This window comes from Mus musculus, chromosome 9 (genome assembly GCF_000001635.26).
Source record: "Mus musculus strain C57BL/6J chromosome 9, GRCm38.p6 C57BL/6J".
Lineage (NCBI taxonomy): Eukaryota > Metazoa > Chordata > Mammalia > Rodentia > Muridae > Mus > Mus musculus.
Window position 1 is genome coordinate 82,534,085 of NC_000075.6, and position 26,368 is coordinate 82,560,452.

At 39.6% G+C, this 26,368-nt stretch overlaps 1 long non-coding RNA gene across 1 annotated transcript; it reads left to right on the forward strand.

Moving 5' to 3' along the window:
• Positions 1–7,423: 7,423 nt before the first annotated feature.
• Gm35690 lies at positions 7,424–25,649 on the forward strand. Its single transcript, XR_379661.3, has 4 exons — positions 7,424–7,522; positions 13,833–14,009; positions 14,811–14,877; positions 24,917–25,649. It is a non-coding gene; the product is annotated as a predicted gene, 35690 (long non-coding RNA).
• The last annotated feature ends 719 nt before the right edge of the window (positions 25,650–26,368 follow it).

The following is a 26,368-nucleotide window of genomic DNA, read 5'->3' on the forward strand; positions in this document are numbered from 1 at the left end:
ATATTATGTCAAGGTCTGAACTCCAAATCTAATGCCAATAATCTGATTCCATTTAGGTAGGGCTGGTCCAAGGTCTATGATTATTTACATAGTATCTAACAGCAGGTTTCTGTATTTGTACCATTTGCTGCACAAAGAAGCTTCTCTGATAACAACTGAGAAAAGGCACACACCTACACATCTATGAGCATTCCATAATGTTGTTAGGAGTCATTTTATGGCTACATTCTTCTAGCAGAACGGTACTATTTGGTTGCCTCCTAGGTCCCTGGTCTATCTAGTCTCTTGGATTGTAATTCCCACAAACTTTGTGCCACTATTGCTCTAGAATATCTTGCAGGCAGGCCACCATTGTAGAGTAAAAGGTTTGTAGTTTATGTTGCTGTTTGCATTTCTCCTTTGTTAAAGTCCAAAATGCCTTAAACACTAGCCCACAGTGATGAAGGCTCTAGATAGGCACCAGCTTGAGGTCTCCATGACAATTGAGTTGTAGAGGTATTGTCTTAGACTGCACTGTTGGTGTGTGGAGAGCAACCAGTAGCCTTGGTAATAATCTGGATTGTTTGGTGGGTTCCCATTTTGGACACCTTTGACCAACAAACCAGTTAGATGTAATCTATTCCCTGTACTGGAAGCTTCATTGGTGGTGACAGATGTCCAGTTGGGGCTCTGTCTACCTCGTTATATGTAGATTTCATTTGGATTGCCTTCACATGTGCATATGTTTACGAAGCTTTTCCTGAATTAATTTCCATATGACTCCTCAAATGGCCCTTAGTTTTAGCTGACTCTCTTATTCTTTCCATGCCTCACCCATGTTCTCTCCTTCCCCATTTGATCCTTCTATTCTAGTCACCACCCAAGCCCCTGTCTATCTATATCTATTTTAGTTCCCCTTTCTAGGAATATTTATAGAAGACACACACACACACACACACACACACACACACCACATCCCTTACTCTATACTCTATCTCTTACTCTGATCCTAACCTTTGTTGCTATAAGAATTGTAGTTTGTGTAGCAATGACTTAATTTAACACCTGCATAAAAGCAAATGCATAACATATTTGTCCTTCTGAGTCTGGGTTGCCTCACTTCCCTTGTTCCATCCATTTACCTGTCAATTTCATGATTTTGATACATTTTAATAGCTGAGTAATACTCTATTGTATAAATGTACCTCTTCTTCTTTATCTATTCATACACTGATGAATATCTATCTTTTTTATTTCTGCCTGCTATGAATAGAGCTGCTATAACATGGTTGAACAAATATCTCTGTGATAGGATGAAACATCGTTTGCGTATACGTCCAAGAGTGGTATAGCTGAATCTTGATGTTGGTCAGTTTCAGTCTTCCTGAGGAACCACCACACTGATTTCCATAGTTGTTGTACAAGTATACAGCCCTACCAGCAAGAGATGAGTATTCTCCTTATTCTACTTCCCCACCATCATAAGGTGATATTTGTTTTATTGATCTTTGCATTCTGACAGATATAAGATGAAATCTCAAGGTAGTCTTGATTTGCATTTTCCTGATGACTAAGGATGATGAACATTTCTTTAAGTGTATCTCAGATGAATTGATTTCTTCTTTTGAGAATTCTCTGCTTAAATCTGTACCCCATTTTAATTCAGGTATTTCTTGTCTTGATGTTCCATTTGGGGGGAGTTATTTACATATTTAACTATTAGCCCTCTATCAGAAGTGTAGTTTATTTTTTTAAAAAAGTTGTTCCATTCTGTAGGTTCCCACTTTGTCTGAATGATGGTATCCTTTGCCACGCAAAAGCTTTTCATTTCATGAGGTACCACTTATTAATCATTATTTCTATTGCCTGTGCTATAGGTGCTTTGTTCAGAAAGTCTTTTCCAGTGTCAAAGAATTCAAGGATATTTCCCACTTCCTCTTTCGCCAGATTCAGTGTATCAGGCCTTATATTGAGGTCTTTGATCCACTTGGAGGTGAGTCTTGCGCAGGGTGATTAGTACGGATCCTATTTTATTCTTCTACTTGCAGACATCTACTCTGTCCAGCACTATTTATTCAAGATGCTGGTTTTTTTCCAGTGTTTGTTTTTGGTTGTTTGTTTGTTTGTTTTGTCAAAAATTGGATTATTGTAGGTGTGTAGATTTATGGCCAGAACTTCAATTGTATTCCACTGATCTACATGTCTATTTTTGTGCTAATACCATACTGATTTTATTATTATAACTCTGTAGTACAAGTTGAAGTCAGAGATGGTGGTACTTCTAGAAGTTGTTTTATCATTCAGGGTTGTTTTAGCTACTCTGTGGTTTTTATATTTTCATACAATGCTGAAAATTGTTCTTTAAATTTCTGTGAAAGTTTTTGTTGGAATTTTGATGGGGGTTGCTTTGAATCTGTAGATTGTTTTCAGAAGGATGGCCATTCTTACTATATTAATCCTATTTATCCATGTGCATAGATCTTTTCTTCTTCTGATATCATCTTAAAATTCTTTGTCTTATATTTCAATGTTTTAAAGATGGACATGATTTTAAATAATACTCTCTCTGATGAGGAATTTCAAGTGCCTCCCCAAATTTTGGGTAGTATTAAACTCTATAGACTTTTCATAAAGAGGTAGCAATTTTTTTTGAATTTTTTCTATAGACAAACCGAATGGAAAGCTGAGAAACAACATTTTATATGCCTGATCCTACATCAGCATTATATCCTGAAAAGATGCCCCCTAATCCATTTCTGCTTTCCATTTTGAGAAAAGTAAAGAAAAGGAGAAAGAAAAGAAGCCATTGTGTGCCTATATCTGCCCGGAGTGTGAAGACACAGGAATGGGGGATGAAAGACATGAAAATCCTGGAACATGATACTTTCCCTGTTTGCTCGTCTTGATCATAAACAGAAACAAATAGAAAATATTCTTCCACCTCTTTTTTTCTTTGAAACAAAGCACTGATTGGCTTTTCTAGAATGTGTGACAACTGATTTGGACAACTAAAAGGCTCTGCTAAAGTATCCTGTTTTGAAAAACACACAAGAGATAGATTAGTTCCTCTCAGCCACATAAAAAGCTCCAAATTGATACTATAAGCTCACCTATAGTGAATCACCTATGGAAGCCACTGCACAGATGCACTAGTGAGGACAAGCCCTTGTGTACTGATGTTCTGCAGGTACTAAAATGTTCCAGTGGGTTTCTTATGAAGCAAGTAAAACAGCATGTTATATTTATTAATGATCATATTTCCCAGACAGAGTAACTAGAGCAACCAGGTCACAGAGAACTCTCAGTTAATGAGAAATTCAAAGCTAATTCTGCACACTGCCCATTCACTAAATTCCCATTCACTTCCTTTTATTTATATCTCTTTGAAATGTTTATGCAAAAATAAGATGTTTCCCAAAAATTTATTTTTATCAGGACACATGAATCCAAATTGTCCTACCCAGTACACACAGGACTCTAAAACACAGGACTCATAATCACATAGTGTAAAATACTTAATTCCATTAATAATAAAAGTAAACAGTATAGAGCAAGACACACCAACATAAAGTGTGAAGTAGACCAAAGACAACACAAAGAAGAAACAGCTAAGCAAACACAAAGTCAAGAATTTGGGTCGTTGTGTTTGTTAGTGGTGTGTGTGTGTGTGTGTGTGTGTGTGTGTGTGTGTGTGTGTGTGTTTTCCTCCCTGTTCTTTGCTGTTCATGTCGTTCTAGGTACATGCATATGTGGAGAGCAGGATTCAACCTTAAGTATCACTTCTTTGAAGATAACCCAGTTGATTTTTGAGACAAGGTTTTTCACTAGGACGAGGGGATAGCTGATTAAGCCAGGCTAGTTAGCTTGTGAGCCCAAGGGACCCACCTGTCTCTGCTTTCCTGGGACTTGGATTATATGTGCTACCATGCCTCATTTTTCTATGGATTGCAGTGGAGGAGGATCGAAGCCAGTATCTCTCTACCGACAGAACCATCTCCCCAGCCTCTGTTTTGCTTTTTTATTGGATATTTTATCTATTTACATTCCAGATGCTATCCTTTTTCCAGGTTTCCCCTCTGGAAATCCCCAATCCCGCGCCCCTCCTCCTGCTTCTATAAGGGTGCTTCCCCACCCACCCACTCCCTTTTCCCCACCCTGACATTTCCCTACACTGGGACATGAGCCTTCACAGGACCAAAGGTCTCTCCTCCCATTGATGTTCTACAGGGCCATCCTCTGCTACATATGTGACTGGAGTCATGGGTCCCTACATGTGTATTCTTTGGTTGGTGTTTTATAGTTCCTGGGAGCTCTAGAGGGTCTGGTTGGTTGATATTGTCGTTCTTTCTATGGGTTGCAAAACTGTTAAGCTCCTTCAGTCTTTGCTCTAATTCCTCCACTGGGGACTCCATGCTCAGTCCAATGGTTGGCTTCAAGCATCTGCCTCTGTATTTGCCAGGTTCTGGCAGAGCCTCTCAGGAGACAGCTATATCAGGCTTCTATCAACAAGCACTTCTTAGCACCCCCAACCACCCCTGGGTTTGGTGTCTGTATATGGGATGAATCCCCAGGTGGGGCAGTCTCTGGATAACCTTTCCTTCAGTCTCTGTTCTATACTTTGTCTCCATATTTCTTCCCTTGATTATTTTGTTCCCCCTTCTATAAAGGATTGAAGTTTTCACACTTTAGTCTTCCTTCTCCTTGAGCTTCATGTGGTCTGTGAATTGTATCTTGGATATTCTGAGCTTTTGGGCTAATATCTACTTATCAGTGAGTGCATACCATGTGTGGCCTTTTTGTGACTGGTTTACATCACTCAAGATGATATTTTCTAGTTCCATCCATTTGCCTAATAATTTCATGAAGTCATTGGTTTTAACAGCTGAGTAGTACTCCATTGTGTAAATGTACCACATATTCTCTGTCCATTCCTCTGTTGAAGAACATCTGGATTCTTTGTTCTGCCTTTATACCTTTCACCTGACAGCCATCTGTTTCTTCAGAACTGAGGACAGTATCTGGAACAAAATGGCAACTCAGCAAATACCTTTCCCCACTCCCCGCACATTTCCTCCCTGCCTTTGAGGCAGTCTCCCTCTATAGCCCAAGCTGGCTTCTTGTTTTCAGCAATCCTCCTGTCTCAGGCTGCTGAGTACTGAGATTACAGGCATAAGACATACCACTTAGCTTATAAATACTGTCTAAATAAATAGCTAGCATGTATGCTGTTATTCTGGCGTGTCACCTCACTTCTTGCCTTTCAAATTCCATTAGTTCTGTCTGTTTCTGAAATAGGTACTGAGCCCATCAGATTGCGTCAGTGTACCTATCGACAGACCATCCTAAGCATCATCTCAGCTAAACAAAACACCTTTCACTATACAAAAACACCTTCCACAGCAATGTCTTCCATTCCAATCAGATGCTACATAGACATCACTTTTTGATGCCTTTGCACTGTGATTTAAGTATTAACTATCCCCCAAAGTGTTCATATACTGAAGGCTTGATCCAACAATGGCGTTCAGATGTGACTTGGTCAAAGAGCTTCTAATTTGGACTAGTATACTGGTATATTTATAGCTGAATAGACAACTAGATGGGAGAGGGAGAAAAATAGGAGACATGAATAACATATGACCTTACTTTCTCTTCTAACTACCAAAAGATTAATAGTTTTGTGAGCATGCTCTATGTTGTGATAGTCTGCCATAGTATAGCCTAAGAATAGTACAGTCAATTGACCTTTGAAATAATGAGCCAAAATAAATCTTGTCTCCTTTAATTTGTCTATATTAGGTTTTTGTTAAAGCAATGCAAAGCTAACTAGTACATATTGTGAACAATGAGATTTGAATATTAACATGTTTCTTCATTCGTAAGATAGAAACCATACAGTTAGTTAAACAGAGGAAGATTCATATAAACAATAAACAAACCATGATAATATAGTAGCTATAAAATATGGAGAAATGGCATATGGTATATTAGAGTTAAAGGAAGTTACTCAAGAAAGATTGAATGTGGAAGGATACAGGATGAGGCTCAGAATTTATTGGAAAGGGTATACGTATAATTATTTTAGCAAAGAGGAAACTAGAAAGATCAACTTGGTTGTACAGCCTAGAGTTAGGCCCCAGTCTTTAGATAAGCAGAAAGCAACTGTTTAGCATGGAGACTATGAGGTAATCAGGACTCATTAGTGTGGCTATATGGAAGAGATCAGACCCATGCAGGTCCTGGAGTGCAGTGGAAATGCCTTTGAGCATGTGCAAGCAGGAAGACTTTCTACACTACTACATCCCAAATAGAGGGGGATTCTGAAACATTGTCACCAGCCTGCATCTGCAAAGGGAACAGTGACTCTGACTCTATGGCGACAACTCACATCCACTACTGCTGAACTCTCCCATCCCCACATGACCCCGGTCCAATAGCAAAAGACTGAAAAGCACTCTCTCTCGCATGATAATGTCCTTGCTGCTCTCTCTCTACTGAGCAATCTTAGCATCATCCTAACTGTGAAAGGGAGATGCCAAAAGAAATCCCTCTGTTATCACAGGGCATATACTGAAGGATAAACTGGAAGCTGCAGGGTAATAAATAAGTAATAAAGGCACCAGCAGTGCTCTGAAGAAACAATCCCTGGGTGCTTGTTTTTTGTGCTGACAGGTGGAAACACTTTCCAGTTTGAACACTGCACAATCTCCAAGAGCTGTCTCCTCAGAACACACATTTCTCCAGATGCTACCTCATCATCAACTCTCTTGTTTGAGGTCAGGACAGATATAAACACATAAGATTTGGGAACACCTTTCACAAATACATCTCAAAAGATTTCCTAGATTCCCCCAGCTTTCCTAAACATCAACAATACTTTGCCAGCAGTGTAAAAGTGCACACTCTTCCAAACTCCGGTAGCAACGATGGTAACCATCACAGTGAACACTACAATCCAGGGAATGCTATTACTGTCTCTAACAAATGCCCTTGCACCTGAAGTCGTAAGCAGAGATAATTTGTTATTTCTAATTCAAGATTTTAGAAATTGACTGTTCAAGGTAGCACTGCTAGTGCAGGCTTCTAACCCCAGCTACTCCAGGGACTGAGGCAAGAGAATCACAAGTTCAAGGACTGCCTGGGGAGCATACGAAGACTCTGTCTCAAAATTACAAGGGAAATGAAGCCTGGGGATCCAGCCCAGGGGTAGAAGGCTCACCTAATGTATGAGGTCCTGGGCTCACTCCAGAGTTTCAATAACAACAACAAAAAGAAAAGGGAGAGGAGAGGAGAGGAGGAAAGGGGAGGGGAGGGGAGGGGAGGGGAGGGGAGGGGAGGGGAGGGGAGAGGAGGGGAGAGGAGGGGAAAGGAGGGGAGAGGAGGGGAGAGGAGAGGAGACCATGTTTTTGTTTTGTTTTGTTTTGTTTTTGAGGAAATCAGGTTAATCTTTCATGTATCATCTTTGCCACCTTTCCAAAAAATGAATCTCCTTGGCAATTCTCAGACTGCTCTGAGGCACTAAGAGTGGAAAATAAAAATAAAGGTAAGTCTTACTTATTTACTCTTTAACCTAAGACTCCTTTTTGTATGTATAGCTATCTTTCTTCAGAAGGAAATACACACACATACACACAAGGAAAGAAAAAGGTACTCTGCAAGTCTGGAATTCAGGGACAACCCAAAGGTCCAAGTCTTAACATGTATTAAATATTCCTCGCAACACAACCTGAGGAAACAGTACTAATGAAACTTCCAGAACACTGGAGTGCAAAGTGAAGTGCTTCTCCCCAAGAGGAAAAGGCACCAGGAAAGAAAATGATCAGTTAATAAAAGGAAGCTCCCGTCTCAGAGTTTTCAAAATTAATCCCGATTATACTATGCTTCCTCGAGGATCCCCTTAGCTCATTTATGAATATATTTCCTTAAAACAATTCTCACTTTTGTTTTTTATCCAGGCATAGTTTGTGGAGGAAGATTTGAATTCCCTTTGAGAAAGTTTTAGTAAATTGCTTTTTACTGCCCAAAGAATGTCTGGAAAACTGGGTGAATGTTAAATTACTTTCGTACCTTAAGATTTTTACATTTTCGACTATTAATTTTTTAAGGTTGCCAGAATCTGTATTTTCTTATAGCCCCAGAAACCCAATATATAAATGCATGCAACAAACGTGTGTTTTTATCAGTTATACTGTATGTACAGCTTGATGTTAAGTTGTGCTCAAGGAACAGCATGATGTTTAGATTTAATGTAAAAGTGAGTCCCTGTCAACTATTAAAAGGCCAATCTTTTTCAAATAAACTGCCAAAAATCAACTGTCCTTTGAAAATGATCAATATTGACCATCAAATTGACAGGACTTAAAATCACCTAGAAGACAAACCTCTGAGCATGACAGTGAGGTTTTTCCCATTAGGTTAAATGAAGGAAGTGAATAGCCCCTAAATCTGGGCTGCACCATCTCATGGGCTGGAGTCTTAGATGACTTCACAGAAAGATAACAAGCAGAGTACCAGCATTCATCCATCCTTACTGTGACTGCACTGTGCCCACCTGTCCCATGTTCCTGCCACCATGCCTTCTCAGCCATGATGAAACTCACTCTCCAACTGCTACCCAAAGTAACCTCTTACTTCGTTAAGTTGGTTTTCTTGGGTAGTTAGTCACATCCAGAAGACAAGTGGCCAAAACAAACAAACCTCGCTCAGGACCTAATTGTCTATCATAGAACAAATGGCAATGACCACTCAGTGTCTATTTCTTAAGAATCATATACTAGTTAAAACTTTAACGTTCTACTAGAGGATTTGAACATATTCAAGTTTAAGAATTCAAACTGAGCTAGCAAGATGGCATGATGCATAGAAACGCTTGCCGCACAAGCCTGGTGGCCAGAGTTAATCCCCAAAACCATATAAGGAGACTAGATGACATGGTATGACTCTGTAATCCCAGCACTTTTTCAATAAGGTAGGATTATGAGACAGGAGGATTACCAAGAGCTCATGGGCCAGCTGGTGTATAGAGTATACAAATACCAAAAACAATAACAGGGGTAGGCCTCAACAAGAGAACTGACTCACAAAAAAAATGTCTTCTGTGGTCCACACTCACATCATGACATATGCATGTGTGTGTGCACATACACACACAAACAATAAGACCTCACATATAATATATGTTTTGAGATATAATAAGAGGCCAAATTTGAGTTTTTCTCTTTTCTCAGTATTTGTACATAAAATCACTAAGATGAAGCTTTTGTAAGGCATGTTAAGATACCTAAGCTACCAGGACTTCACTGAAATCTATGAGCTGTCAATTTCCTTGACTGTCCTCACCCTTCAGTCTCAGAGAGGAACACACAAGTTCTCATTTTAAAGAGCACCTTCTGAGAGGCACAGAGAAGGTTGGAATTTAGGAGACAACGTGTTTTATGACTGTCACCCCAATTGTTAGTCAAGTGTATACTACACCTTGTCATGAAGACAAGAGGACATAAGTGGGTAACTTTTCTTGCTGTGACAAAATACTCAGCTAAAGCAATCTTAGGAAGAAAAGTTGAAGGGGATACAGTCTACCACTATGGGAAAGACATAGCAGCTAGTACGTGCACATGTGGTCACAATACTTCTTTATTCAGGACACATGGGGGTGAACTCTGATGCTCATATCACTATTTCTTTCCAGCCAGTTCAGTGTACTAGGCCATGGAATGGCATCTCACGTATTTATAGTCAGTCTTCTCACCTCAGTTAACACATTCTAGAAACTCTCGCAGACATGCTTAGGTGGTGTGTCCCAACACTGATTCTGTATCCTGCCAGATGAAGAATCAGCATTAACCATAACAGAAGGATGGAACAGGGAATGAGGGAGCTTTGCTCTAGCTGACAACCAGGTCTTGGTTTCCCATGGACTAGACACAAAGGGCATATAGAGGAGAAAGTCATTTCCAAAGAGATACAAGCCAGCAGGTATTCTGGTGAGATGAGTCTTGAGAGACCAAAGTAATTGAAGTATCAACTACAACTGAGATCTGCAAATTCAACAACCTAGGAAAAGGATCCACAAGAGAAAGTCAACGTCTGTATACTTGCCCCACTTCAGAACATTTTAACAAATACCAGAAGCTCCAAAACAGCACAGGCATAAGTAAAAGGCTTTTGCTTTCTTAACCTGTGTCCATTCTCCACTCTTCCTAATACTAGAACCAGTAAATGAGGTTCTGAAGCTAACAGAAGAGACTTCTAGGCCTTTCAATTCCTGGAAAAAAAATGACAATTTTTGTTTGTTCATATTTGCCACATAAAAGTGTGGATGTGTTCTTTAAAAAAAAAATTAGTCATTGGGTTATTTTCTTTTTTTGAGAACATCATAGTGTAAATTTACATAAACCTAGATGATGAAGTCAACTATGTATTGCATATATGTAGTAGATATGCGTGTGATATGGTCATTTGCTCCTAGAAAACTTGAGAAAAAATAGTATGATTAAATCAAAGGTGAGGGGAAATGATGTGATCAAAAAGGTTGTAAGATCAAGATAGATACTGTTGGCAAAACTTTCACTGTGAAACTTCATTCTAACACATACACACACATACACACACAAACATACACACACACATACACATGAGAACACTATAAGCTAATAATTATAGTCTACTGGCAGATACATAAGCCAGCACTATATATGTTAGATGCCATTAGCTAGAACTCTGTGATGTGTGCAAATGTACTTGTTTTCCTTTGATATGACTGGCAGCACAGTGAGTTTGTTTGCAGTAACAACACAGATGGGAATAATGTGTTCTGCCAGGATGCAATGGCCAGCATGGCACCAATCAGGAATAGGAATTCTTACATCCTTTTATGTTCTTTGTAATCTTTAAAAAATTGTATGTGTTCTGTTATTACCTAAAGTTTTACCTTATGACAAGTTACACCAAAACTACTTGGAAAGTGGAATGAAAAAAATGTAGCTAAATGTGGAAGAAAGTATTAGTTTTGGTAATACCTTCATGGGAATGATAAAATTCCTCCAAATGATGGTTTAATGAAATATGAATGCCCATAATATAAACTCTAATCTCTGAGACATCTTACATCTTTCCAGGAAACCAGTGGGTACATCACACTCAAATCTAGACCTCACCACTAAGTAATCTACATAATATCTACTACACCAATATATACTAATATAAGAACAAATAAAGAAGAAAGACTTCATATGTCCCCAGCATCCATTCCTGTGTGTCATGTGCTCTGTGTCCCTGTTTGGGAAACATGTCAATGTACACTACCATATTGATGAGAAGGATTTCCTTGCAGGGGTAAGACCCTCAGACAAAGACTAGGTAGCAAAGAGCACACAAGTTGTCTGAAGCTAGAAGAACTAAGAAGAATTTTTTTACCTCTGAGTCCAAAGGTTGAAATAGGCCCTTTCCTGCCCTTTAGCACGATAACACTTCCACATACCATCAGTGTAAGAATGTGTCTGGAAGTGTCTGTGCCTGACTGATAGGGGCACTGTCCTCCTTCTTATAGAGTCAAAGTTTATAAAGAAGTAGAAGGTGGAAAATGCATCTTCCTTTGAGGAATGAAGGGTTCCCATAACCTTACTGACAGCCTTTTAACATGTGCACGAGAATAGACAAGACTTCTTGGAACTGGGGGAGGTGATTTGCCTGAAGTCACAGAACATCTTTCTTCATGGCTTCCCGCTCTATGAAGATCTGATGTTAGCTAATAAAATTCAATCCCATCAGCCACGAGTACAGTCATCCGGCCTTGCAGTGTCTTCTGAGCATCCTAAGAACACTTGGCTCTTCACAAGTATAGAGATACCATGAGTAAATTCATAGAAGAAAATCAGTCAATTCTGGTGTGTGAACAGAACTAAAGTGATTAATTTAAATGATACCTTTATGAAATATGTAATCAATCTGCTCAAAATAACACAAAGTGATAGTGAAAGACTTTGGGTGATTTACATATAGCAAACATAATGGCAATGAGAACACACCTAAGTATTGAGTGCTTGTCATAAACAGGTGGTGGCATGAAGCACTTAATAAACTCTATATATACTTTACATAATAACAGTAACTATAGAGACTGTCACTTTAGCTTTTTTAGGAGATAAAAGGGTTTAATGATTGTAATCACTTATGCAGGGGGTTGTATAATGCAGTAGATGAAATATCGCAATGTAGTTCCCTTGCCTTTATCCCAACGTGCTTCTCACATGAAAGAGAGGCAATCTGGGTTTTAATTTTTGTACCATTTTATTAGCACATGAAATAAAATAAGCCCTGCAGGACAGGGATAGAGTGTTTGCCTAGCATATGAGCTGCCCTGGGTTCCATCACCAACAACAAATTAATCATAAGAAGAAACAAAGAAACAAAAGGAAAGAAAAATAGCATGTTGTGTGTTTGTGATATAAACAGAATGCATCCCCAAAATAATTATTTTCTTGTTACAAACTACTATGCAAATATAATGGGCTACTCTGAGACTGCTTAAACTATGAAAGAGACAAAATATGACTCTGTAAACAGACCTTCATTGACCATTGAGGCACTTTTGTGAAAGTGTTATTAAGAAAATACCTTAAAATTCAAGCCTATTTCTTACACTAAACAAATATTTCTGTGCAAATAAAAGAGAAGGCTTCATTTTCTTTTAAGTGTGTAATAGAAGTTTTGCTTGAATTAAGCCAAGAATTTTAAGAGGTGATGTTTAGACACAGAGTCCCTCTATGTGTCTATGCACATAGACATATAGCATAGCAAGTGCCTTTTGCTTGATGATGTGCACATGTCTGTATGCTGTGTTCTCACTGAGATCAGAGTAGGAAACTTGTACCTGTCCTTCCTGGGTCCTGACTTGAGAAAACTTAGAGAATTAAAAATTAAGGATTGCTTTATCTAATTCCTAAAGATTCAGAAGATAGTTAATGACAAAGGAAAAAAAGCAGATTAGGAATGACTAGAAATGTTTTTGTTGACAACTTTTAGAGCTAATGTGGCCAGAGCCACACTCTTGAGTTCATAAAACCCAAAGCATGTTCTTTAAGTGCATATGACACAGCAGTGGAAGGAAATAAGAAACTTCGCTCCAGGTTGTGAGTTTTCCAGTTCCCCTTTTTGCATGTCCTTTAGGACATGCTCAGAGTTTTTGTAACCACTGGTACCCTGGAGTGCTATCTCCTTAGAGGACTACCAGAGCCAGAGAATCCTAAGAGACACAGTGCTGAGCTTGCCCATGGATACACACACACACACACACACCATTCCTTTTTTATCCCCACTTTCATGCATCTTCAGAGAGCACATTGGAAGTCAAGGTTACACTGAGACTCACTAAAAACAAACCACTCCTGAGGGGCTGTATCAGAACCGACCTGTGCCCTTGCAGCTCTGAAGAGGCTCTGGGCTCAGCTGCAGATGACCTGAACTAATTCCTGTTCCACTACCAAACCCCAAGCAGACATAAGATTCCAAAGTATTCCAAAGTGAGATGAAAATTATTTCCTTGAGAAAACTTTTCCCAAGTCCCTGGAACAGCTTTGCTGCTGCTGGTTCTGCTGCTGCTGCTGCTGCTGCTGCTGCTGCTGCTGCTGCTGCTGCTGCTGCTGCTGCTGCTGCTGCTGCTTCGACAAAACAGAAGAATCGAGGATGGAGGGATTGGGTGGATAGCCAATTGTCCAAAGGAGTTTACCAAGTGTTTCTCCATCCTTACCCAGACATATACCAGAGTTTTCCTCCTTCATTTTATTATTAAGTGACTGAACCTGGTTCAGAATATGAGACCCGACATGCACCCTGCATCTGTGTGTTTCCCCAAGGCACTCTCCTTCTGCATGAATGGATCAAGCTGAGCTGTCATGTCTGTCTGAATCCCATTGTCCTGCAAGGCTTCAGCCTGTCTTACAGAGAGCCTTGGAATCTTCCTGAAGCTGCCAGACTCTACCTCTTCCTGGGATGAAGCACACAATAACATATCAAGACGGAGCCCTGGAGAGGTCAGTGAGTGTCAATTCATACTTCAAAGGAGATCTTGTTTGGGAAGACATATCATATGCCCATCAAGCATCCATCTACCACAAACTCAGATGCAGATTGGGCCTTGATTCTCCTCCACAGATTTGCTGGGATGTTTTAAACCCTCCTAACCTCAGACTGGTTCGCCTTTGATTGCTATGGTTTCAGAGGAACAGCTGAGCATTCAGCTGCAGTCACTGTGTCATTTGACCATTTAAATAGCAAAACGTTTATTTTTCCTTCTCTCCTTTGATCTTTTCCCTGATAACAAAAGAATTGCTTAGGTGGGAAGGGAGACAAAGATTGAAGGGCATTGCTGCTCCCTCTGGGGAAATCTCTGTGCAAACAGGGGCACTGTCACACCTGGCCTTCCCAAACTGTGCTTCTTGCCCTTTATTATAAAGGCTTTGCCTGCTTTAGGGTTAAATGCATCATGGAGAACGCTCATCTGCATCTCCTTAAGCATCTGGGACATTTTTTTTTATTCTTCCAAGAAAACATATTGGAATGGAGACGCAAAGGCTGAGTTTACATCCAAGCTCTGGTAATGCCTATGCTCCTTAACCTTTCTCTGACTTGGCTGATAATCATATAATCATGGTCATCCAATGTCCTTAATAAGATGGGCAAAATGAACTGATGCATGCAGAACATTAGATCAGTCAGTGGCAAAGCCTTAGGCTCACCAATGTTGACCATTGCTTATTAAAATAATCTGCCTCAGATGATACACTTTAAAAATAAGAGGTTGTGTTAAACTCTAAATTTTATTACCTTTGCAGTCACCCATCATCAGGACACACCTTGTAATGCACAAAATTAACCTGCAAGCCCCACCCGCCTTACTGGGTAAGTTCCTGGAATGCTGGTAATTGTAGTTCTTCGGAAATAAGAATGCCTCATGGGAAAGTTCAGTGGCCTATACATTTGTCCTCATAAGCCCCTGCAACACATGGATCAAGGCCAAGTTTGGGCTGGGAAATTTCAGGGAAGAGCCCTAACCAAAGTCCATGTCTTGGTCAGTATGTAAAACTTAATAAAATCTTGCTTAAAATTGGCCTGAAATGGTGGAGGTTTTTGTTTTGTTTTTTTTTTTTTTTCCTGGTGAATCACAGGATTAACAATCTCCCTCAACAATCTGGTCTGGGAGTTATCACCTTGGGGAAATGACTTTTTCTTGAAATTTAGTTTCTCTAATGGAAAATTCAGACAATAGTGAAAAGAACCTCATAAGACAGATTGCTAGCAAACAGGAAAAAGGATGGAACCTGACATTGAGCTGCAAGAGCTCTCAATAAGAAAGAATAATACCCAGTAGGAAGTTGATGATCAACTGATATCTAGCCTTATGTCTTTGAAAGTCAGCCATAGGGCTGGCTGGAAAATCAAAAGAAAGTTAGGTTAGAAAGGAACACATTCAAATATAAATGTAGCCGGGCGTGGTGGTGCACGCCTTTAATCCCAGCACTTGGGAGGCAGAGGTAGGTGGATTTCTGAGTTCAAGGCTAGCCTGGTCTACAAAGTGAGTTCCAGGACAGCCAGAGAAACCCTGTCTCAAAAAAACAAAAACAAAAACTGTGTGTGTGTGTATAAATATATATATATATTTTATATATATTATATATAATATTATTAATATTATATATAAAGTATTAGAGCTAAGGGAATTTTTCCAATTTTTTGTTTACAGTGTAAAGTCCTTCCTCTATGTGCAATGTCCCTTAATCTTAGCAGTAAGGTTAAACAAGATTTTAGAATATTAGTAGTTAAGTACTGTCTTCAGAAGAGCCAGGTTCTTCATTAGAGAGGAAAGTTGATTAAGTTATAGAAGAAAGAACAAAGGAGAGGGGCTGCTCTGGTCCAAGATGAGCTGGAACAATTCCTCCTTATCTCATCTGGATTATCCTCTGCCCCTCCCTCTCAGAGAAACTTATTCAGATACCACATAAGGGACGACCTAACATGAGACAAGCTGGCCCAACATTTAGCAGATGGCTAATTCACAGAAGTCGGAAAAGGAATAAGAACAAGAGGCAGACAGGCATTGTTTGCCACCCAAAAATCAAGTTCAAACCTAGCTCAGACCTACTATGGTCAAGAGAGATTTTAGGAGAGGCTTAGCTGTCCAGAGTTTCTCAATGCTTTCTGTCATTAGAATCACCCAGGGTTCTTATTGAACTCTGGATTCTCTGTTCAGTAGGATTAGGTGAGCCTGAGAGTCTATATTTCTTGCATAACCCCAGATCCTGCTATCACTGCTGTTCCAGGGATAACACCAGATAAAGCAGGATGCCAGTGACACAGGAGAGTTCCTCAGAGAGGAAGAATTTGCACAGGGACATGATCTCAATCTAAGAGATGTTAAAGGTAAAAGAGATTTGTTCAGGGTAAAAATGGACTTATTGCTAATTGTATTCAGAACATTCCAGTGGGCAGCATCCTCTTCTTTCAAGAAGTAAGATATTAGGCTTCCTTGTGATTTATTTTTCCTGAGTTCTCTGCCCAACAAAGACCCAAAACGTGCTTAGAATAAGTCTTCCAGGCATGTTGCAGGTTCCCCTGGGGGTTCATGTACCCAGTCTTCCTACTGGCTGGAAATATTAGATCAACTCCAAGGTCTGCATCAACCTCCAGGTAAAGCAAGGCACCCAGATGTGACATGGTAGAGTGTGATTCGGTAATCACTAAAAACGGATCTCACTCTATCCTGCACCATTGGAGGTCTCTCTTATGGGAGATTTTGCTCTTTGTGATTTTTTTTTTTAATAAAAGTAATGCAAGAGTCAGAGTGAGGTAGAACTGCATATTCACAGAGCAGTAGAGAAGACATTCTTGTAGAGGCATGATGATGGGAAGCAGTTTAAATAAGGCATCCCATTAAGTAAAGGAGAACCATCATCCCACAAACCTGTTTTTAACAACCTGTGTGATTCCCAGGGAAACAGAGCAGCCCTGGATCTGGAGGGGTGGGGAGGCAGAGAGGGGTGGGGCTGGGAGGAGTAGAAGGAGGGGAAATAGTGGTTGGGATGTGTTGCTTGAAAGAAGAGTAAATAAAAAGAAAAAACAAAATAAACAAAAAGACTCTGCATGATTCCATGAATTTTTCTTTTATGGGAAATAGAAGAAACTTAATTATTATTTAACCTTAAAGACATAACATAATCATTTTGAACAACTGAAAAGATTTGTAATAAGATGTGAGCTTCCCTTCCCCCCCCCTCCTCAAGCCTACATGTTTGTTTTGTTACAACTATCCTCTTCTAAAACAATCTCTTGTCATCATGGCCTATGTCACATGCTGTGTTGTTTTCTTTAATAAAAATGGCCCCCATAAGCTCATATCTTTGAATGCTTATTCAAGTGGTAACACTACTTGAGTAGGTTTAGCCTTGTTAGAGGAAGTGTTTTTTTTTTTTTTTTTTTACCAAGGGTGGGCTTTGAGATTTCAAAAGTCCAGGACTGGCCCAATGTCTCTCATCCTGCCCAGATGTAGAACTCTCAGCTACTTCTTCAGCACTATATCTGCCTGCATGCCGCCATGTTTCCTGCCACGGATAACAGCCCAAACCTCTAAATATGTAGTCAAGCCTCAGTTAAATGATTTCTTTTATAAGAGTTGCCATGGTCATGGTATCTCTTCACAGAAATAGCACAAAGGCGAAAACACATGTTAACCTGGCCCATTATCTCAAAAGGTCAGGAGTCTTTACTTCCTGGTTCATCAAAAACCTTAAGGTAGGTTTAATATGTAAGCATCACTAAAAGGGGATTGGAAATCACAACTGGGTAGATGACTCAGCAGTGAGGAGCACTCATTGCTCTTGCAGAGGACCTGGATTTGGTTCCTAGAACCAACAGCAGGATGTTCACCTAGAGTTAGTTTTAACCACCTGTGACTCTAGGTCCAGGATAGCCAACTCCCTTTTCTTACCTTCATAGGTACCTGCCCTTGTGTCGTACACATACACATACTCAGACAGACACAGACACAGACACAGACACAGACACAGACACAGACACAGACACAGACACAGACACAGACACAGACACAGACACAGACACAGACACAGACACAGACACAGACACAGATATACAAAATAAAAAATAAATGAGTTTTTTTTTTAAAAAAAAAGCTTCAGGGATGGGGAAAGGATTGTGGGAGGGAGGTGACCACGAGAAGGACAGTGAGCAGGATGTAAAGTGAATAAATAATAATTTTAAAAAGGCTATGACTAGCTTCTTACACACACACACACACACACACACACTTCTAAAAAAGTTTCAAATCTTCTAAATCCAAAGCTCTGATCAAAAAAAAGTGAGACCATAAGATGACACAGGTATGCAGAAAGATTAAATTTTGACTTTATGCATTGAAGCTGCTGGATGGCTAAGAGGATCCACGCTTTAACAGGCTTTACTGGTTAGCCAGGCTCACTAACGTGAATTGCAAAGATATTTAGAACTCAAGCAGAAAAAACATTAAGAGTTGTATTAAGTCAGTTCAGAGCAAACGATTTAACAGCAGAGCATCAAAGGCAGATGAGGATAAGCCTCTACAATCAACAAAAGCCTGCCTTATTTTTAATTTCTCTGGACTTACTAATCTCAGAAGACAAAGTCACAATAGTATTCCAAGTACTCATGGCAAAGCACACAGCACCGAGGGCCCTGCCATGCACGCACCATGCAAGGGGTAAGGGAAGAGCGCTCTGAGCAGCAGCCATAGCTGGTATCACACACAGCAGAACAACATGAGAGGCTTGGTCGGCGTCACTATCTCCTGCACTCAGTGCAGCCTGTCTTAATGCATAGCTTCATGTCTTAGACCTGCTTTGATTCCCCCAAAGCTGCTCATTTAATTATCCTTCCATGCTGGTGCCTAAGGGAACTGCATCCACTTACAGAGCTGGAGAAACGTGCTTTTTATTACTGCATTCATCTCACAGTAATCCATTTAGTAATAACAATCATCATACCATCTTGAACTTAAACACCACCTTTAGCTCTACCTTCTCATCTGTCGGTTGCGATTTCTCTGATCGTTTTCCTCTTGATGGCTCCATAGAAAATGGGGAGATGTTGAGGAGAGGATTCTCAAATTATAAGTATTACTTTACAGGATCATTTAGTCAAATATGGCAATACACAGAACAAATTACTGCAGACCGTTTTGTGATTTATGGCTTATGTGCCAAACTGCTCATAAAACCCAGGCTCAATAAAAGCCAGAAGGCCTTTGAGAAGAGATCATCTGCCACAAACATAGGCCATCAAGAGAATAGAGGGGCACACATTCTCTGTGTGGCACATGGCACAGACAAAAGGCCATTAGCTTCAGAGTACAAGAGCCAATGCGATGCAGTGCTGGTTCTGTCCGAAGCAGCTGTGGACTTGAGTGTTTCTTCAGCTCTTTGAAGGCTACTTTCCTTATAGGAGGTCAGAATGCATATTGCATTTAACTGTGTAAGCATATAGCAGGCACTCCACAAGAAGCAGCTGGCATTTTTGCAACTCTCTGAATTTCCCATATGTCAATTTTACGGCTTTTACAACCTAGCACTCTGAAGGAAATGGCCAGTTTCATTGGATATAGGTGTTATGTGTCTTCTACATAAGGAACAATTAATAAGTGATAAATTACTTCTCACAATGGGAGGCTAAACCTTGGATAGAATACACATATTATTGACAAACAAACAGAACAAGTCACAGGCTTTCAGTGTTGTGCTTAAAAGTCTAAAATCCTTCAAGGTTAGCCTTTGCACTCAGAACAAAGTCATATATCTAGTCCTTCCCAGATTCTCTAGATCTGCCCTGTATTTCTCTATGGAAGGATCCCCTCTCAGCATACCAGCAGCCCTGCCCCTGCCAGGTTCCCTAAACACAAGAAAATAATGCTCTCTGGCTGTGGAGCACATGCCTTAACAAATTCTACCTCTTACTATATAGTGCGTAGGTAGCTCCCTGTCATTCCAGTCTTGGTGAGAAAAATGTTATCTCCATGGACACTTTTTAAGCTATCCAGTAATAGCCATTGGGGTCATTATCTGTGATAAGCTCTTCTTTGTTTTTAATTGTTTTTCTCAAGTATTTTGTCACAGTGACAGAAAGCTGACTAATGCTGCTATTCCTCGGTCCTGGGGAGCAATGTTCATGATTAGCTGAGTACTATCTCCATAATGTTTCTTACATAAGAATATCTGTACAATTTGTCACAATGGCAATTAAATGGATAAACATATACAGTGACTGTGAGCCCTGAGTATTATTCTCATTTTGTATGCTTCTCTGAAGAGATAAATGTCAAGAAAGAAATAAGAAAAACTTTATAGCGTTGCATGAAAGCAAACAGTTCTCTGGTAAACACAGATTCTTCCTGCATTGATAATTTGATAAATAATTAGCCTTAGAGCTATTTGCCCATAATTAGGAGAGGAACCCTGTCAGAGTGCAGTAAATTATTACAATAATACAAAAGAGAAAACAAAGAGGGGATTGTATTTTTTAAGAAGCATATATCTTAGATATCCAACAGACTTGGGAAGAGACTGCCTTAAATCCTGGCACATAATGAGCTGTTCAGAATTTACTGCTAAAGGCACACATGCTGTATAACACTAAAAACAAAGAGAGTAGGAAGAGGGAGACCTAGGCTGTGCATAGTTCATGAGACTCTACCAGACTGACATGATGTCTGCCTTACAAGATTTCTGTTCATTACAAATGTTACTAGTTCACAATCAATTAAAGAATCACTAGGTAGAAAACAAATTTTGATTTAAAAACTGACAACATCCAAGACCAGCAAACAGACAGTAGTTCAGAAAGAATTCCCCAGTTTGTTTCTGTGAGCTCCTATGAAAGAGGTAAAAGTGGCCACAGAGAGATAATTGACCTGGACTAGACATAAAAAGCCCATGCAATCAATATCCCAGAAAAACATCCTAACTTCTTCACCTCAGATAATACTTATTTACTACCTGATGTATACAATTTTGCACCTGAATCTCCATCCTTTATCTTGCTTCCCAAGATAGAACTCAGTTTACCCTTTCAAAGAAGTTTCCTACCTTTCAATTTTGAGGAAAGAGTCGCTATTCATTGGTTTTGCATCTGATCTTCCATGATGAAAATTCAACTGATATTCCTGAAAGGAAGACCTTTCCTCTTCCTTTTCCTTTTCCTTTTCCTTTTTCTCTTCCTCTTCCTCTTCCTCTTCCTTTTCCTTTTCCTTTTCCTTTCATTTTAAAGTTGTTTGTTCCTGTTCATTGGTAACCTCTAGGACAATACACAAAATCTATCATCATGCATGGTCCTTTTAGATTTTACTGGAATCTGTACAAAAGACATCAGAACAACAATAAAGATTTATTGTTCACACTGGGGGTCACTTTACAAAGGAATTCTCTCACTCTCTTTTGAGCCCCATGGTCTATTTGTATAGTTATATTCTGCAGTTCACAGAAATGAATTCTCCACTTAGGGAGCTCACCCCTGAGAGAGGCTAATTCTCCTCTCAGCAGTTGTTAGCTGCCTATAGTTCTTTGTTTAGGTGTGGGACCCTGTAAGATCTCCCCCTTCTGCATCAATTAACATGTCTGCTGATATTTCCATTGTCCAAGTCTTGTTTAGGCAGCTGTATTGTTGAGGCATCGTGAGTATGCTTTCCACATCATTTCAAAGAGACACAAACTCACAGGAGACTTCATGGTCCTTTGGATCTTATAAGCTTTCAAGCCCTTGTTCCCCGATGTTCCCTTAGCCTTAGGTGTAGGTGTTGTGCTGTAGATATATCCATTGGAGTTTGGTGCCACACAATCTGTTGATCTCTACATTGGAGCTTGTTATGGTTTTCTGTATAGTCTTTGTTTACTTTTTTTTCAAAGGCTTCTTTAATGAAGGCTGAGAGTTAAACTTATTGTGAGTATATCAGTTAGGAAAGATGCTAGGCACTAAATTGACAGTAGAAGGTTTCCTTCCAAGAACCTCACTAGTCCCAGGAAGTTAGCTAAGATTCTAGTGCTAGGTATGATTTCCTTCATAGTATGTCTTAGGTCCAATTAGACAGCTATTGGTTACCACCAAGACATACACTGAGGCAGCATTAGGGATATCTTACTCTGCTTGTCATTGTTAAAGTTCACTGGCATCACAGCTGGGGAGTACTACTGGTTGATCCTTCTCCTGGCAGTTTGACAGTCCTTTCTGATACTAAGGAAGCTAGACCTCAGGAAAGAGGCTTCCACGTTAGAGCCAGATCAATTTTCCAAATCCCATTTCCATAGTATGCTGTGTCTTCATCATGAGGGACTTATCTTCAAGCCCTGAAAGGCAACCATGGAATAGTTATGTCTTAGTTGGAGGAAGTGTGTCCCTGGGGGAGAGCTTTGAAGTCTCAGAAGCTCAAACTAGACCAAGTGGGTCAATATTTTTTTTTCCTGCTGCCTGAGGATCCAGATGTAGAACTCTCAGCTTCCTCTCCAACACCATTTCTGTCTGCATACCACCATGCTTCCCAATATGATAATAATGGACTAAACATCTGAAGCTGTAAGCCAGCCCCCAAAAATGTTCTCCTTCATAAGAGTTGCTGCAATTATGGTGACTCTTCACAGCCTTCAAGGCCCTAAAGATATATGCATCAACTATATTTAAAATTCTGTGGTGTATGTATGTGTGTGTGTGTGTGTGTGTGTGTACTGTATTTTTGTGTGCATCAGTGTGCAATTGCCATTGTACACATTTGAATTTTTGGAGAATGTGCTCTCTCCTTCCACATTTTTATAAATAAATAAATAAATAAATAAATAAATAAAAAACTTTTATCCACCCCAAAACTCCCAGGGGACTAAGCCATCAACAAAGGAGTACACTTGACTCCAGCTGCATATGTAGCCGAGGATGGCCTAGTCATGCATCAGTGGAAGGAGAGGTCCTTGTCCTATGAAGGCTTGATAGAAACCCCAGTGTAGGGGAATGGAGGGCAGGGGGTGGGAAGTGGGAGTGAGTGGGTAGGTGGAGGAACACCCTCATAGAATCTGGGGGAGGGAGTATGTGGTAGGGTGTTTCCCAGAGGGAGAGAAACTGGGAGAGGGAACAACATTTGAAATGTAAAGAAAGAAAATATCTTTCTTTAAAAAAAAGAAAGAAAAACTTTCATCCATATATTTGAATTGTATATATATATATGTGTGTGTGTGTGTGTGTGTATTATATAATTTATGTGTACATATGCCTTATAAAATTCATAATGTATTTTAAGCATATTTACCTGTCCCTCCTTCCCTTCTACGTTTTCAAGACAAGACCCTTCTCCTCTACATCCCTTTCAATTTCATGTCTCTTTATTTTGTCCTTTTAAAGGCCACTGAGTTCAATTGGTATGGCTTTTATATGCAAGGGTTAGGGGCCAACCATTAGAGCATGAGAGACCTATTAGCATCATAGTCTTGAAGAAATTTGACTCTCTACCTCTCCTAGCAGCTAGCAACAGCCAATAGCTTCTCACCTAGAGGTCGGACCTGTGAGTCCCTCCTCCACAACTGTATGAGTGTTGACTGGCTTGATCTTGTACAGGTAATGGGCAGTTGCCCACAGCTTTTATGAATTCGTGAATGCAGCAGCTATGTCATGTTCATATACTATGTCACACCATTTGTTCTCAGTCTCTGGCCTTTGCAACCTTTCTGCCCTCTCTTCTGAAATGTTCCCTGAGCACTGGGAAGAGAGAATGTAATATAGACATACCAAGTCAGATTGATCACTGCATTACCACATAGGCTTTGCATAGCTGAACCTTCTACCTTAATCCGAGACTGGATCTGTTTGTTTGTTTGTTTGTTTGTTTAACTAATGTTATATGAGTACAGTGAAGCTGTCTTTGGACACACCAGAAGAGGACATTTCTAATTACAGACAGTTGTGAGTCACCATGTGGTTGCTGAGAATTGAATTCAGGACCTCTGGAAGAGCAGCAGTCAGTGCTCTTAACCACTGAGCCATTTCTCTGGCCTGAGGCCAGATCTTTGTTTCTAGCATTCTCCGGGCTGCCTGGCCTATGAGCTTCAGGGAAATTATCTTATCTCTATTTCTCATCTCCCACAATAGGAGTGCTGGGTTCACAGATGCATACCATTTGCAAACAGATTTTTTTACATGAGTTTCAAAGATTGGACTCAGGGAATCAGTCTTACCTTACAAGGACTTTTACACACTCAGGGCATCAGACTTTCACTACAAGGACTTTTACATACTGTGTCATCTTCCTACTCTCTTCTGCCCATTTATAGTAGATTCAGTTTCTGATCTCTAATGGAGGTCATGTTGATTCAAGATGCCCGGAATGATATAAAAATGGTTGGGCCCTGAGCTTGTAACATCGTTCAAAATACAGCAGAACTTGGCCAATTATATAAACAGAATATTAACTTCTAAAACAGCAGAAATATTACTGGATAATGACTTACTTAAAGTTGTATACGCCTTCACTACGAATTCTTTAGAACACGCAGCTAAAACTTCAGAATTAAGAGCATGGCTGTTTGAAAGAGTAAAGCATCCCAGCAGCACTGGAATCTCAGATGTGACTTCTCTGCCCCTTCTCCCCGCTCTTACACATGCACATTGGGTGGCTACCTTACAAATAAATAATTGTCCTGATAGTCACTGCATTGGTCACTTTTATTGTGGCTGTGACAAGATACCTGTAAACAATCTAAGGACAGGGACTACTTTCAACTTACAGTTTGGGGGGATACAGTCAATCATGGGAGAGAGTATGGTGGGAAGACCAAAAGGTTGCCAGTCAAAGTGTCCATAGTCAGAAAGCAGAGAAAGAGGAACACTGGTAATAAGATTACTTCTCTTTTTTTCTCTTTTTATTCAGTCTAGAACTCCAACCCATGAAATCACGAGACTGACATTTGGAGTGTGGGTCTTGCTTCTTCAGTTCAACATCTGGAAACACTGTCACAGACATACTCATAGGTATATTTCTTCTTTACAATTCTAAGCTGAATGAAGTTGAAAATGAAGATTAGCCTCCTCATATCATCATTACTTAGATTCTATGTACTGTCTATCATACTTTTAAAAGAAAGTGAGGTCCATCAATAGTGTGAAACTTTTCCTGAACACACCTGACATTCTAACATGCTTATATTAATTATCTAAACCTCCATTGTTCCTCAATACACTGTAATTTCTGCAGACAATAATGGTCTCTGATCTGCTATAACCACTCCCAAATAATTGAAAAGAAGGTAAATTTTCAAAACTGAGTTGTCTTCTAAAGCCTCTGACTAGAATATTTGGAAGATGGAGTTATTTTATGCTCCGGTATTTCTGTATTGTATTAATAATCTGTTGACTTTGGCAAACAACATTCTTCCTGATTAATTTCTGCTCCATTTTCTGTGCCTGGTAGCATTTTAATTAGGTGGCTTGTCTGTCAAATGGCACTTTGCTGTGATTGTTCTCATTCATGGATTCTAAAATAATAAAGGCAGGTGTTGCATAAATTGTATAGGGTGGCATGCTGTCATGATCATTTGCTAATTAATTGCAAATTCATCCTGCTCCTGTGATGTGTATACAATGTTTCAAATAAAAAGCAGTAAACAATCATTATACATTTTGTGTTTATTAAAGCACTTCATAATTGATAGCAGAGAGATGTGATTAATGTTTAAGCAAGTGTTTTCATTTAAGACTTAGTACAGACTTTCTTTTAGAATCTATTATTGATTGGGAGTTGTTTTTTTTTTAATTCTAAAAAGTCAATGATAACTTCTAGGCACTATTTGGGGATATGGGAAGAATATGAAGAAAAAGTAAGAAAATGTAAAATACTTTCCTTCATATTGTTAATAACAGAAGCATCACCCAGGTATTATCATGTTCACTCTGCACTGGATGCTTTGTACATTTTTGGCTATTTAACTTTACACCAACCAAAGGACATAGGTTTTTACCATGGCCTGAATGAGTAATATATAGTATGTGACAAGTAGCTTAGTTGTCACATATCAGGCTTTGGTATTAGATGAGCGATAGGCTTCATAAGGAAAAAGAAAAAAAAAAAAGCCAAACCTGAGAACAGCACAAACAATGCTGAGTTCCCATCACTCTCTGTCTGACAGTGGAGCATACTGGGCAGCACTGGCTAAGCACTGGTTGGTGTGGCAGTGTACTCTGCTCAAATGTCATAGAGTCATGCCTTTAACGACATACTCAGGGATGGAACAATTGAGTCGAAAGGATGGATGTGATTAGTTTGTGCCTTCAGTGCACTCTATCTTAGACGACAGCAAATCAACGTGTCTGTAAAGTCAACTTT